The sequence below is a fragment of the Solanum tuberosum genome, unplaced genomic scaffold (assembly GCF_000226075.1).
Source record: "Solanum tuberosum cultivar DM 1-3 516 R44 unplaced genomic scaffold, SolTub_3.0 scf00172, whole genome shotgun sequence".
In the NCBI taxonomy this organism is placed as follows: domain Eukaryota; kingdom Viridiplantae; phylum Streptophyta; class Magnoliopsida; order Solanales; family Solanaceae; genus Solanum; species Solanum tuberosum.
In genome coordinates, this window is record NW_006239095.1 from 1,200,833 (window position 1) to 1,213,304 (window position 12,472).

Below are 12,472 nucleotides of genomic sequence, written 5' to 3' on the forward strand. Positions count from 1 at the left end.
GGGATTTTTTTTTTCATTGTATATATATAATTTATGCTAGTAGGACCATTATTTTCTTAAAAAACAAGATTTGCGCTTCTTTTTTCACTACGTCATCTGTTAAGGTGGTATTAAATTCACAAGAAATGAAATTAAGGGGATAAATAAACGCTCGTGTAGTTTAAGTGCTAAAGTAAGTTATGTCGCCAAGTTCAAGGGAATTTATTTTTTTTATGTATTTTCTCTTGAGAATAATGTATTCGAATAATTTTTAATTATTATAGAAAAAATATAAAAATATAAAATATATAATATAATATAATATAAAATTCAATTTCATAAAAAAATATAAGTATTATAATGAAATATAACGGTAGTTGTTTTAAAAAAATTTATTTGTTGTTGAAATTTAACCAATATTACTAATTTTAATTTATAGTTGAAGTTTGACCAATAATATCAAGAAAGAATTGGACTCTTATATGATTTGTATTAAGACATATATATATGATTTGTATTAAGATAATAAATAATTACAATAAACATAATTAAATAATAATTAGAAGAAAATGATGAAAAAACGATATTGTCTAAATGGTGGTCTTTTAATAAAGGATAAAATGTTAAATCAATATTATTCAAAATTTTCGTGCTTTTAATATATCATAGATAGATAGATAATGGGAAATAGATTAACAAAATTTAATTCGTGAAGAGGTGTAATTATTTTTATAATAATGGGAAATGGATTAACAAGATTAATTTATGCAAGGGTATAAAAAAAGAAGCTTCTCTATCACAACCCAGACCGTCCTGATTGGCACCCACACTAACCGTATGGTGGGAGAACCACTACTACATCCCAACTAAGCAACTAAACCAAAACTAAGGGGGAGATATTGTAACATCTCGCAAATTTAAATAACTAGGAAGAAATTAAAAATTGGAAATAGCCATTTTTGGAAAGAATATAAAAATCTGGAAATTTGGTAAGTATGTTAAGTTGAGTTTTGGTCAACTTCAAATGACCATAACTCCTAGCTCAGGATGAGTTAGGTGTTGTTCCAGGTATCGTAGAAAATATCTTGGAATAATTTTTCCAATGCCGCCGAGTTTGCGCGATTCTGAGTTCGTATGAGTGAGATATGCCCATTGGAAGTTGGGTTCTTCAATTAAGGAAAGTCCAATCTGGATTTTGAAAGGGTAGTTTGGTACCCAACTTAATTAATTCATTTTAGGTAATATTTATAAGGTCTAAACTGATAGGATTCAGTTTACGCTTTTGAAATTAGAGTTATGGTTTTTGGAGAAAGAACGCAAGAGGAGAGAAGAGGATAAAAGAGACAAAGATCATCGTTCGTAAGGTTTTCACTTGTGGATTTCGTCAAGGGGTGATCCCTACGAGGTATGTGAGATCACATAGCATTGGGTTAGTTCACCCACGCGCCAATCATGATTCAATTCAGCAAAGTATATTAGATTTGAAAGTAAATCCTATGAGTTCTTGATAATAATTCGATTGAAATCTTGTGGGTTCTTGTTGTTGAAGTTTCTTGAGTATGATTCATGATTTTATCTGTGATTTCGAGTAAAATATGATGTATTTTGATGGTTTAGTCGATTCTAAATGTTTGGGGAAAGAACCATTGGAGGGTTTAGAGTTGAAAAACGAGCAAGAAAAGTCGTCAAACACCTGGGGAAAGGGGTGGGGCGTCGCGCCAGCCAGCGCCCTCCAAAAGGATCTCTGAATTTTCATCCTTGGGGCGCCGCACCAGACAGCGCGCCCCAGACCATTCTCTGAATTCTGAGGGCTGGCGCCCCGCGTCTCTCACAGCGCCAGGGATGCCTGTTCTCCCCCATTCGTTCCTCATCTTTTCGTACTAGTTCCTTAGCAATGCACCTATGTTTTCTAGTTGATTCCAACACTCCTAGGTACATCTAAACATCATGAAATCATCCATAAACATGAGATTATGAACCTTGAATCCATACTTCAATTCAAGGAAAGATAAGAGTCAAGTCTAGAAGTTAAGAAGCAAGTTAAAAGAAGTTCTTAAGGTTTTCAAAAGTCTTTCGCAAACGTTTTAAATTTGTTTTAAGACTTAGATTTCAAGTTAAGCAAAGAGTAAAGATTTGAAGTTCATTTCTTCATAGAAGTATATGGGGACTATGTATTCCCAAAGATTTTAAAATGTTTTCACATTTGAGCAAGAAAGGGAACATCGATTCCAATAGAGCTTTTAAGCTAAGTTTTGAATAATTATCTCAAACCAAGAAAGAAGTTTTGTTTTTAAAACATATGAGCTAAGCATAAGTTTGGGAGTAGTATGAGCACCGATATGGGGATGTGAGTTCATATTAACTCAAGTCTTCATAAACCATGTAGCCATCATGGGTAGTAAAGGATCATACTTTTTAGATGACTCCTTAAGTGCTTTTTAGCATAGACTAGTGGATCCACTTAGTTAAGGCGTTCTATACGACGGCAAAGTATAGGACAGTTCTGGCAGCATGGGCAAGACATTGTATCACCACTTAGGCTCATAATGGTGGTTGTCGATTAGAGAATCTCCCACAAAATCTATATCACTTTATAATCTGAGTAAAGTTGAGTTTGTTATTGCATTTTCTTTAACAAACTAAGTTGTTTTCCACTGTTTTACAAGCTTTCTATAAAGCTTGTTTGTTTAAGCAATTTATTCTTTTAAGTCTTCCGCTGAGTAAGTAAGTCAAGCCAAGGGTTCATTTGGAGCCAGCAATGGTTCTCGAGTGTCAGCCACGTCCAGGGTGTAGGCTCGGGGCGTGACAAACTTGATATCAGAGCACACAGTTCAAGAGTCCTAGGGAGTCTATGAAGCCGTGTCTGTAGTGTCCTAGTTATCGGTGTGAAGTGCGCCACATCTATAATTAGGAGGCTGCAACACTTAGGAAATTATCTCACTTCTTTCACACTCATTTTGTGCGTTAGAGTTTGATCTCTAAAAAGTTTCTTCTAATTCGTGCTTGCGTGTGTTTTTCAGTTAACCATGCCTCCACGAAGAGCTGTCAGAGGTTGTCCTACTAGGCGTAATATTGAGGAGCAAGGGGTACCTAATGCACCAGAAAGGGAAGTCACCAATGCTAAATTTCGGGAAGCAATCCGAATGCTAAGTCAGGTTGTGACTAACCAAGTTGGGCAGCAAAGAAGAGCCAGATAGGAAGAGGCTGATACTTCGAGGATTCGTGAGTTTTTTAGGATAAATCCTCCAAGTTTCACTGGTTCGAGCACTACTGAGGATCCAAAGAACTTTATTGATGAGCTGCAAAAGGTATTTGATGTGATGCACGTTATCGATACTAAGCAAATTGAGTTAGCTGCATATCAATTGAAGAATGTTGCTAGGATTTGGTTTAACCAGTGGAAGAGGGGCAGAGCTGAGGAAGCACCACCTGCGAGTTGGGCATGTTTTGAGGAAGCTTTCTTGGGGCGTTTCTTTCCCCGAGAACTAAAAGAGACTAAGGTACGGGAATTTCTTACCCTTAAGCAAGATTCCCTAAGCGTTCATGAGTATGGGTTGAAGTTCACCCAAATATCGCGTTATGCTCCGGAGATGGTTGCAGATATGAAGAGTATAATGAGTCTGTTTATGGCTGAATTGTCCCGTCTATCAAGCAAATAGGGCAGGGCAGCGATGTTAATTGGGGGCATGGATATATCGAGGTTAATGGTATATGTGCAGCAGGTTGATGAAGAGAAGTTGAGGGATAGGAAAGAATTCAGAAATAAGAAACCTAATATAGGGAATGAGTCAGGGCAGCAAAAAGGTAATGTGAACCGTTCTTCCTTTCAGCAAAAGCAAAAGGGACCTGCTCCATCATCTGCAAGTGCACCTGCACCCAGAAACAAATGTGAGTATAATGGTTAGAATTCGCAGAACTTCAAAGCTAGACCTGCGCAGTCTCAAGGTAGTGTAGCACAAGGAGGTAACTGGGCTCTTGCATGTGCTAAGTGTGGTAGAACTCACCCAGGTAAGTGTCGCGATGGTTTCACCGATTGTTTCAAGTGTGGACAAGAGAGTCACTTCATGAAAGGGTGCCCTAAGAACTGCCAAGGTAGTGGGAATCAGGGAAATAGAGCCCAATTTTCATCAGTTGCTCCACCAGACAGGGCTGCACTTAGATGAGCTACTTCCGGTACTGGTAGAGGAGAAAACCGCCTCTATGCGATCACTAGTCGTCAAGAGCTAGAGAACTCTCCAGATGTTGTCACTGGTATGATCAAAGTCTTTTCTCTTGATGTTTATGCTTTGCTAGACCCAAGAGCAAGTTTATCTTTTGTAACTCCTTATGTTGCATTTGTGAACCCTTCTGTATTTCTACACCTGTTGGGGAGTCTATTCTAGCAGAAAGAGTCTATCGTGATTGTCCCGTTTCCATCAATCACAAGGACACCATGGTTGATTTAGTGTAGTTAGACATGGTGGATTTTGATGTCATTCTAGGTATGGACTGGCTTCATGCCTGTTATGCATCAATAGATTGTAGAACTCGAGTTGTCAAGTTCTAGATTCCTAATGAGCCAGTCATAGAGTGGAGTAGTAGTTCAGCAGTGCCTAAGGGTCGTTTCATTTCGTACCTTAAGGCGAGAAAGTTAGTTTCTAAGGGTTGTGTCTATCACTTAGTCCAAGTTAATGACTCTAGTGTTGAGATCCCATTTAGTCAGTTCCTATAGTAAAAGAATTTCCAGAAGTCTTTCCAAATGATCTACCCGGAGTCCCTCCTGAGAGAGAAATAGACTTCGGCATAAACATTCTTCCAGATACTCGTCCTATATCTATTCCACTATATAGAATGGCACCAACAGAGTTGAAAGAGCTTAAAGAGCAATTGAAAGATCTTTTAGATAAGGGCTTTATTCGACCAAGTGTCTCACCTTGGGGCGCTATAGTCTTGTTTGTGAGAAATAAGGATGGTTCCCCTAGGATATGAATAGATTACCGCCAGTTGAATAAGGTTATCATCAAGAATAAGTATCCTCTTCTGAGAATCGATGATCTTTTCGATCAACTTTAGGGTGCTTCTTGTTTTTCTAAGATAGACCTCAGATCTAGCTACCATTAGTTGAAAGTAAGGGAATGTGATATTCCAAAGACAACATTCAGGACCCGTTATGGTCACTATGTGTTTCTGGTCATGTCGTTCGGTTTAACTAATGCACCTGCAGCATTCATGGACCTCATGAATAGAGTATTCAAGCCTTATTTAGATATGTTTGTTATCGTGTTCATTGATGACATTCTAATCTACTCGAGGAATGAGGAAGATCATGCTAGCCATCTCAGAATAATTCTTCAGACTCTGAAAGATAAAGAGTTGTATGCTAAGTTCTCTAAATGTGAGTTTTGGCTTGAGTCTGTGGTGTTCTTGGGTCACATAGTTTCCGGTGATGGAATTAGAGTTGATACCCAAAAGATAGAGGCAATGCATAATTGGCCTAGACCTACATCTCCAACTGATATTAGGAGTTTCTTGGGTTTAGCCAACTATTATAGAAGGTTTGTAAAGGGGTTCTTATGTATTTCATCCCCTTTGACCAAGTTGACTCAAAAGACAGTTAAGTTTCAATGGTCTGAAGCTTGTGAGAAAAGCTTTCAGGAATTGAAAAAGAGGTTGACTACTGCCCAGTGTTGACCTTACTAGAAGGTACGCAAGGCTTTGTGGTCTATTTTAATGTGTCTAGAGTTGGTTTGGGTTGTGTGTTAATGCAGAATGACAAAGTTATAGTTTATGCCTCCAGACAGTTGAAAGTTCATGGGAAGAACTACCCAACCCATGACTTAGAGTTGGCTGCCGTAGTATTTGCTTTGAAAATATGGCGCCATTATCTTTATGGTATTTATGTGGATGTGTTCACCGATCACAAGAGTCTCCAATATGTGTTTACTCAGAAAGAGCTTAATCTCATACAAATGAGGTTAGAATTACTCAAGGAATATGACATAAGTGTCGCGCCTCGTTTTTCTCAAAACGGACCTTTACCTTTCGGATGCACGACCTAACAACTCTTTTGGGCTTTGTTGGATTGAAGAGTCGCCACCTAACGAATTAAGGCGCGTTAGGGCACCTATCTAACCTAACTAAGTTTAGCTAAGGTCAACGAACCAGAGATCAGGGTAAGGGTTCAAATTACCTCGAGGGGAAGGTGTTAGGCATCCCTCGAGGTCCACAAATGTGGGTCCCGTCCGTGTCTCATGCAATTTAATGTGGGGGTTACAAGTAGCAATTAAGGTCATTTCATTTGTTATTTATTTAATTAGCATGATTACTAAGTGATAGATAACATTAACAATTAAAGCCATTTTAATTATTTATTTAATTAATTAAGCATGCGAACTAGGTGATAACAATATTAAGCAATTAAAAGCACTTTAATTATTTTAGTTAATTAGATAGGCATGCGAGACTAAGTGATAATATAATAAATAAATATTACATAATAAATAAAGAGATGAGCGAGGGGATAGAAATTTGCACAATTAGATAGAATAAACACTTTTTATTTTTATTAAACTACCCCAAATAATTATAACAAGTAAAGGGAGAAAAAGGAAAGGGAGACTCTGAAGGACTTTAGGATCAGCACTCGACTTTTATTTTATTTCGGTCGGCTTCTTGTAGGGACAGACAAAACCAAGGTTTGTCATTTAGACCGAGTCGATGTCATCATATCCATAGGGCCTAAACTACCCATACCCCACCACCATATGCTTTTCGTCTCTAAGAGGTGCCTAGCGTCCCCGCTTAAGGTCCAAGAGGCATTGGACTGCTATTAAGATGGATTTAGACAAAAGAAAATTTCTAATAGGCCCGCCTAGACACCAAGTCAAACACTTTGGACGAACATTTAGCACATAAGGTCTCATATTGGCCTCTAGATTTTATTAACATGCTTGCAAACACATATAATGGTGAAAGGATTCGTGCTAAGTGTGTGTGTATACAAACATGTATTGACAACATAATTATAATGATTTATTTTATGCATTTCAGAGGGGCAGAAAATTATTACAAGTCAGGCAAAAACTTATTAGACTGATTTAATTAATAATTAATTTAAAATGGGACACTTTAAAAAATACTAATGGGCAAAATATTTAAAGCAGTAGCAAATTGTTAATGCTAATTTTTTTTTTATTTGCAACAATTTAGTAATTGCAGAGAAGTTGATTTTAATTAAAATAAATAAATAAATGCAGATAATATATTGTTTTTAGAGCAGTAGCATATGGTATTATTAGCACAGAGTGGATATAAGAAGGACATAAATATTTAAACAGGGGCCGATTTAATAGGGCAACAGATATCGAAACAAAATAGCGTGCTGGAAGTAGTTTATGAATTAATTTTGATTTGGCAAAGATCTAATTACAAAATGCAAATACTAATTAACACTTAAAAGAGAAAATGTAGCGTATTTTTTTTGTTTATCATGCTGAAAATTATTAGCTTACGACTTTAGCAAATTGTTTATTTAAACTTATTAACCTCGATCCTATTAATTATATCATATGCACATGCTTTCTAAGTGTAAACATGATGGTCTATTAATTTTAGCAATCAAAGCAAATTTTCATTTTAGACTAACTTCGGAATTTGATCAAACAATTATTACACTGATTTAGTTATTAAACATGCAGTGAGTAAATCCATTAATGAAACAGTCGTGCATAAAATAAAATCTGAGCATCAACAAATGCAGAAAATAATCATGCATAAAAATTTATTTTAATTATAGCATGCTGGAAGATGTTGTAGAAATTGATTATATTGCAAAAAAAAATTATCGGCTATGGGCAGAAAATATGCATAGATTTAATTCAATTACTAATTATGCAGGAAATTGGTTAATGCTGTTTACGAACATGATTTCTAACACAAAGATATCAAATTATTTAAAATCTATAGGCATGATCTCTAATTATATTATTAGTCAGATTCTACTTTAATAATACAAGTGATGCGAGATTTTAACACCTTTTCATGATAAGCTGATTACTATGACAAAGTTATAAACAAAATGATTTTAAGCTAATTATTTAAGACATATTATAATGCTTGCCTAATTCACTATTTAAGCACGATAGACAGATTTAACAACCACATGCATTAACATGAAATAAATAAGTAAAACAATTAGCATATAATTCCCCTCCCCCCCTTAGGCGATCCCCAAGTTATATCATATATATATAGGAGAGTTTAGAGTTAAAATAATATTACAAGTTCAAAGAATAAATGAATAATATATACAACATTTAGATAAACTTGAACATAAGAATCTCGTCCGGAAATCTCTTCGAGGTGACTCTTGAATCTTTAAGTTTAAAACCCTGTTAAAGTACAAATAAAATACGGGCAAATAATAACATATAAAAGACGATAGCAAGATGATAAAACTAATTATATGGTACGCACATTTAATTATTTCACGTACACAAGTAGCATACATGCATGTAAGAATTAAACAAACTATGGAGAATATATAATCCCACAAATCAAGAAAGGATAAGAAGACTGATCCGGACGCTTCCCATTATTCATTCAAACATACAACAACAATTGAAACAATGCGAAACGAAATTTAAACTAATAGAGAAACAACTGACCGGTTAAGCCGAATGTATGTTTAACAGCAATGAAGACAAACTTGATCTACTACTAAACCCGAACACAGCAATACCAAGTAAGGATAGCACTTTGAATGTTCACCGGAAAACCCTTCTTTTGACTAGAGAGTAATATGTTTTTTCTTTTCTTAGAATTAGAGTGTGTCAAAAGTTGGGATGTCAGTCCTCTCTGAATAATGAAGGGAGGTCCTATTTATATATTAGAAGAGGGGCATATATAAGGGAATTAAATATTTTAAGGAATCAAACAATATAACATTTTCCTTTATTAAAGAAGAACTAAATCCGATTTTAAAACTTTTACCAATTATAAGAGCAGCTAAATAAGACAAGGATATAATTAAAAGTTACAACTAATAAGGTAAGAACCGGCTAGCATGTATAAGGAAAAGCAATAAACACCTAAGTAAAATAATTACTCATTGTTATATTACCATAAATAAATAAGTAAGAATCTATTTGAATCCTAATTAAGCCCAAGGGAATCAATCACTCTATTAATACACACAAATTGGCGGAATAACATCTAAGGAAAAGAATAATCTTGGGGCCAATTACATTATCAATTCCTTATCCGAAGGAAGTAAGATCAGTCCACAAGCAAAGGAAACAAATTAAAATCAACGCTTACCAAAGATATAATATGTAGAAAATCTGCTTAGGGCAATAATTAGGGGAGGAGGGATCGATTTACAATAAATATTAATTAATAGCAAGTAAGATCATTCACTAAAAGAGAAATAAGGCAATTTGTTCATGCTTCCATTTATAAAATTTAAAATTTACAGTATGCAAATTCCAATCAAAATCTGTCAAGCATAGGGGCAGAAATGAAGATATCTCTTAGAAATGAAATGAAGATTAACAGTTTCGACAATTTAACAGGCCAACAATCGACTATACAACGTCATCATACTAATGAAGCAAAATCTAATCAATCAAAAATTTGCAATGCTTAGGACAAAAATTCACAGCCGTTAATCATTTTTATAATAACACAAACATGCAAAATCATATATTCATAATCAAATAGAGAAATCATATAATCGAATTTAGGAGAACAAACCCAGACGGATCTGTGAAGATCCGTCTTCCACAGCCTTTGAGCTTCGCCGGAGAAGAGAGGGGCGGAGGTGCTGGTGGCGTCGTCTGGTTGCTGCTGTTGCTGGTGGCTTTCACGGCTGCTCGCTGAGGAGCTCTCGCCGGTCGGAGGTGCTGCTGGACGCCGGTGGAGCCTGCTGCTGTTTCTGTCCGGCTGGAGCTGCTGCTGTCACCGGAGCTCGCTGGTGTTGTTGTCACTGGCTGGAGCTGCTGGTGGCTGTCCTCGCCGGCTGGAGCTGCGTGAGGCTGCTGCTGGTCGCTGGTCGGAGCAGCTGGTGGTCCTGCGAAGAGAAATAAAAAGGAAAAATAGGAAGGGAGAAGGAAGGAGAGGCGGAGAGAGAAAGAGAAGAGGGAGACGAGAGAGAGGAAGCTGCCACCGGACTGCGTGGTGGCCATCCTCGCCGGCGAAGTGGAGGCAGAGAGATGGAGGCGGCGGCTGTCCTTTTTAGAGATGAGAGAAAAAAGAGTGAAATCATTTAGGTTTGGAGTCTTTAGTTTTAAAAATAGGAAATAAGAGGATTCAATCTCAACCGTAGGATTAGTTTAAATGAGCGGCTAGGATTTAACTTAAAAGATGGACGGATGAGATTAAATGGAATTAAAATTCTAAAAATTAGATTGAGAATTGGAATGGCCAAATTTGTAATAAAATTAGCTAGAGTTGAAATGAAAGGATGGCTATAATTGAAATTGAATAGGCTGGAATTGGAATGAATTAGAATAAAATAGGCTACAAGTTAAATGATTTTGAGGAAATTTTTAAGAAATGCTATTCAATCAAAATACTATAAATATCATAATATTTTTTATATAATTAACATCACTTAAATTTTAAACATTTGAATAAAATAATTACTTTGAGTTTTACTAATAATTTTGTTAAAAAAATATCTTAATAATATTTATGATATTTTTATAAAACACACATACTAAAATGTATAATTTTTAGACAAAATCAACTAAAATTTTAGAACTCAAAATATATTTTAAAAAGCGTATTTAATCGGATAGCATTTCCAAAATTGTTAAAGGTCGGTCAAAATTGGGTGTCAACAATAAGTATTCTTTATCATCCAAGTAAGGCTAATATTGTTGTTAGATGCTTTAAGCAGGTTGTCTATGGATAGTACCGCCCATGTTGAGGAAGAAAAGATAGAATTAGCGAAAGATATGCATAGACTTGCACGATTGGGAGTTCGACTAATGGATTCCACGGAAGGAGGAGTAGTGGTGATGAATGAGGCTGAATCATCATTAGTGTCAGAAGTAAAAGACAAGCAAGACGAAGATCCAATTTTACTTGAATTGAAGGCAAATGTTAATAAGCAAAAAGTAATGGCTTTTGAACAAGGGGGAGATGGTGTGTTGAGGTATCAAGGTAGGTTGTGTGTACCAGGGTGGATGAACTCCAAGAGAGGATCATAGAGGAAACTCATAGCTCCAGATATTCTATTCATCTAGGTTCCACAACGATGTACCGCGATTTGAGAGAAGTTTAATGGTGGAGTAGTATGAAGAAGAGCATTGCAGAATTTGTTGCTAAGTGTCCGAATTTCCAACAAGTTAAAGTAGAGCATCAAAGGCCCAGTGGTTTGGCTCAGAATATATAACTTCCAGAATGGGAGTGGGAGATGATTAATATGGATTTCATCACAGGTTTACCAATGTCTCGCATGCAGTATGATTCCATTTGGGTGATTGTTGATAGAATGACAAATCAGCCCATTTTTTGCCGGTAAGGACTACCCATTCGGCAGAAGAATATGCTAAGTTGTATATTCAAGAGGTGGTTAGACGTCATGGGTTCCGGTCTCCATTATTTCAGACAGAGGTACACAATTTACTGCACAATTATGGAAATCTTTTTTGAAAGGTTTGGGTTCAAAAGTGAACTTGAGCACTGCATTTCATCCTCAGACGGATGGTCAAGCAGAGCACACCTTTCAGACTTTAGAGGATTTGTTGAGGGCCTGTGTGATTGATTTCAAAGGTAATTGGGATGATCACCTACTTCTTATTGAATTTGCATACAACAATAGTTATCACTCTAGCATTTAGATGGCTCCCTATGAAGCTCTTTATGGGAGAAGATGCAGATCTCTTATTGGATGGTTTGAAGTTGGTGAGTTGGGTTGATAGGACCAGACTTAGTTCATCAAGCTATAGAAAAAGTGGAGGTTATTCAAGAGAGGTTGAAGACGGCACAGAGTCGTCAAAAATCCTACACTGATGTTAGGGGAAGGGAGTTAAAGTTTGAAGTATATGATTGGGTATACTTGAAAGTTTCACCTATGAAGGGTGTTATGAGGTTTGGTAAGAAGGGGAAGCTTAGTCCCTGGTATGTTGGTCCTTACAAAATGTCCAAGAGGATTGTCAAAGTAGCTTATGAGTTGGAGATACCACAAGAGTTAGCAGCGGTTCATCCGGTATTTCACATCTCTATGTTGAAGAAATACATGGGCGATCCTTCATTGATTATACCAACTGAAGATATTGGGATCAAGGATAGCTTATCTTATGAGGAGATTCCAGTTCAAATTCTAGATCGCCAAGCTCGCAAATTGCGGACTAAGAAAGTAGCATAAGTCAAAGTTCTTTGGAGAAATCAGTTCGTTGAGGAGTCTACTTAGAAAGCTGAAAAGGATATGAAGAAGAGATATTCACATCTCTTCGAATCCAGAGAAAATCCAGACCAATGTACTAATTCTCTTCTTAGTACTCTTTAA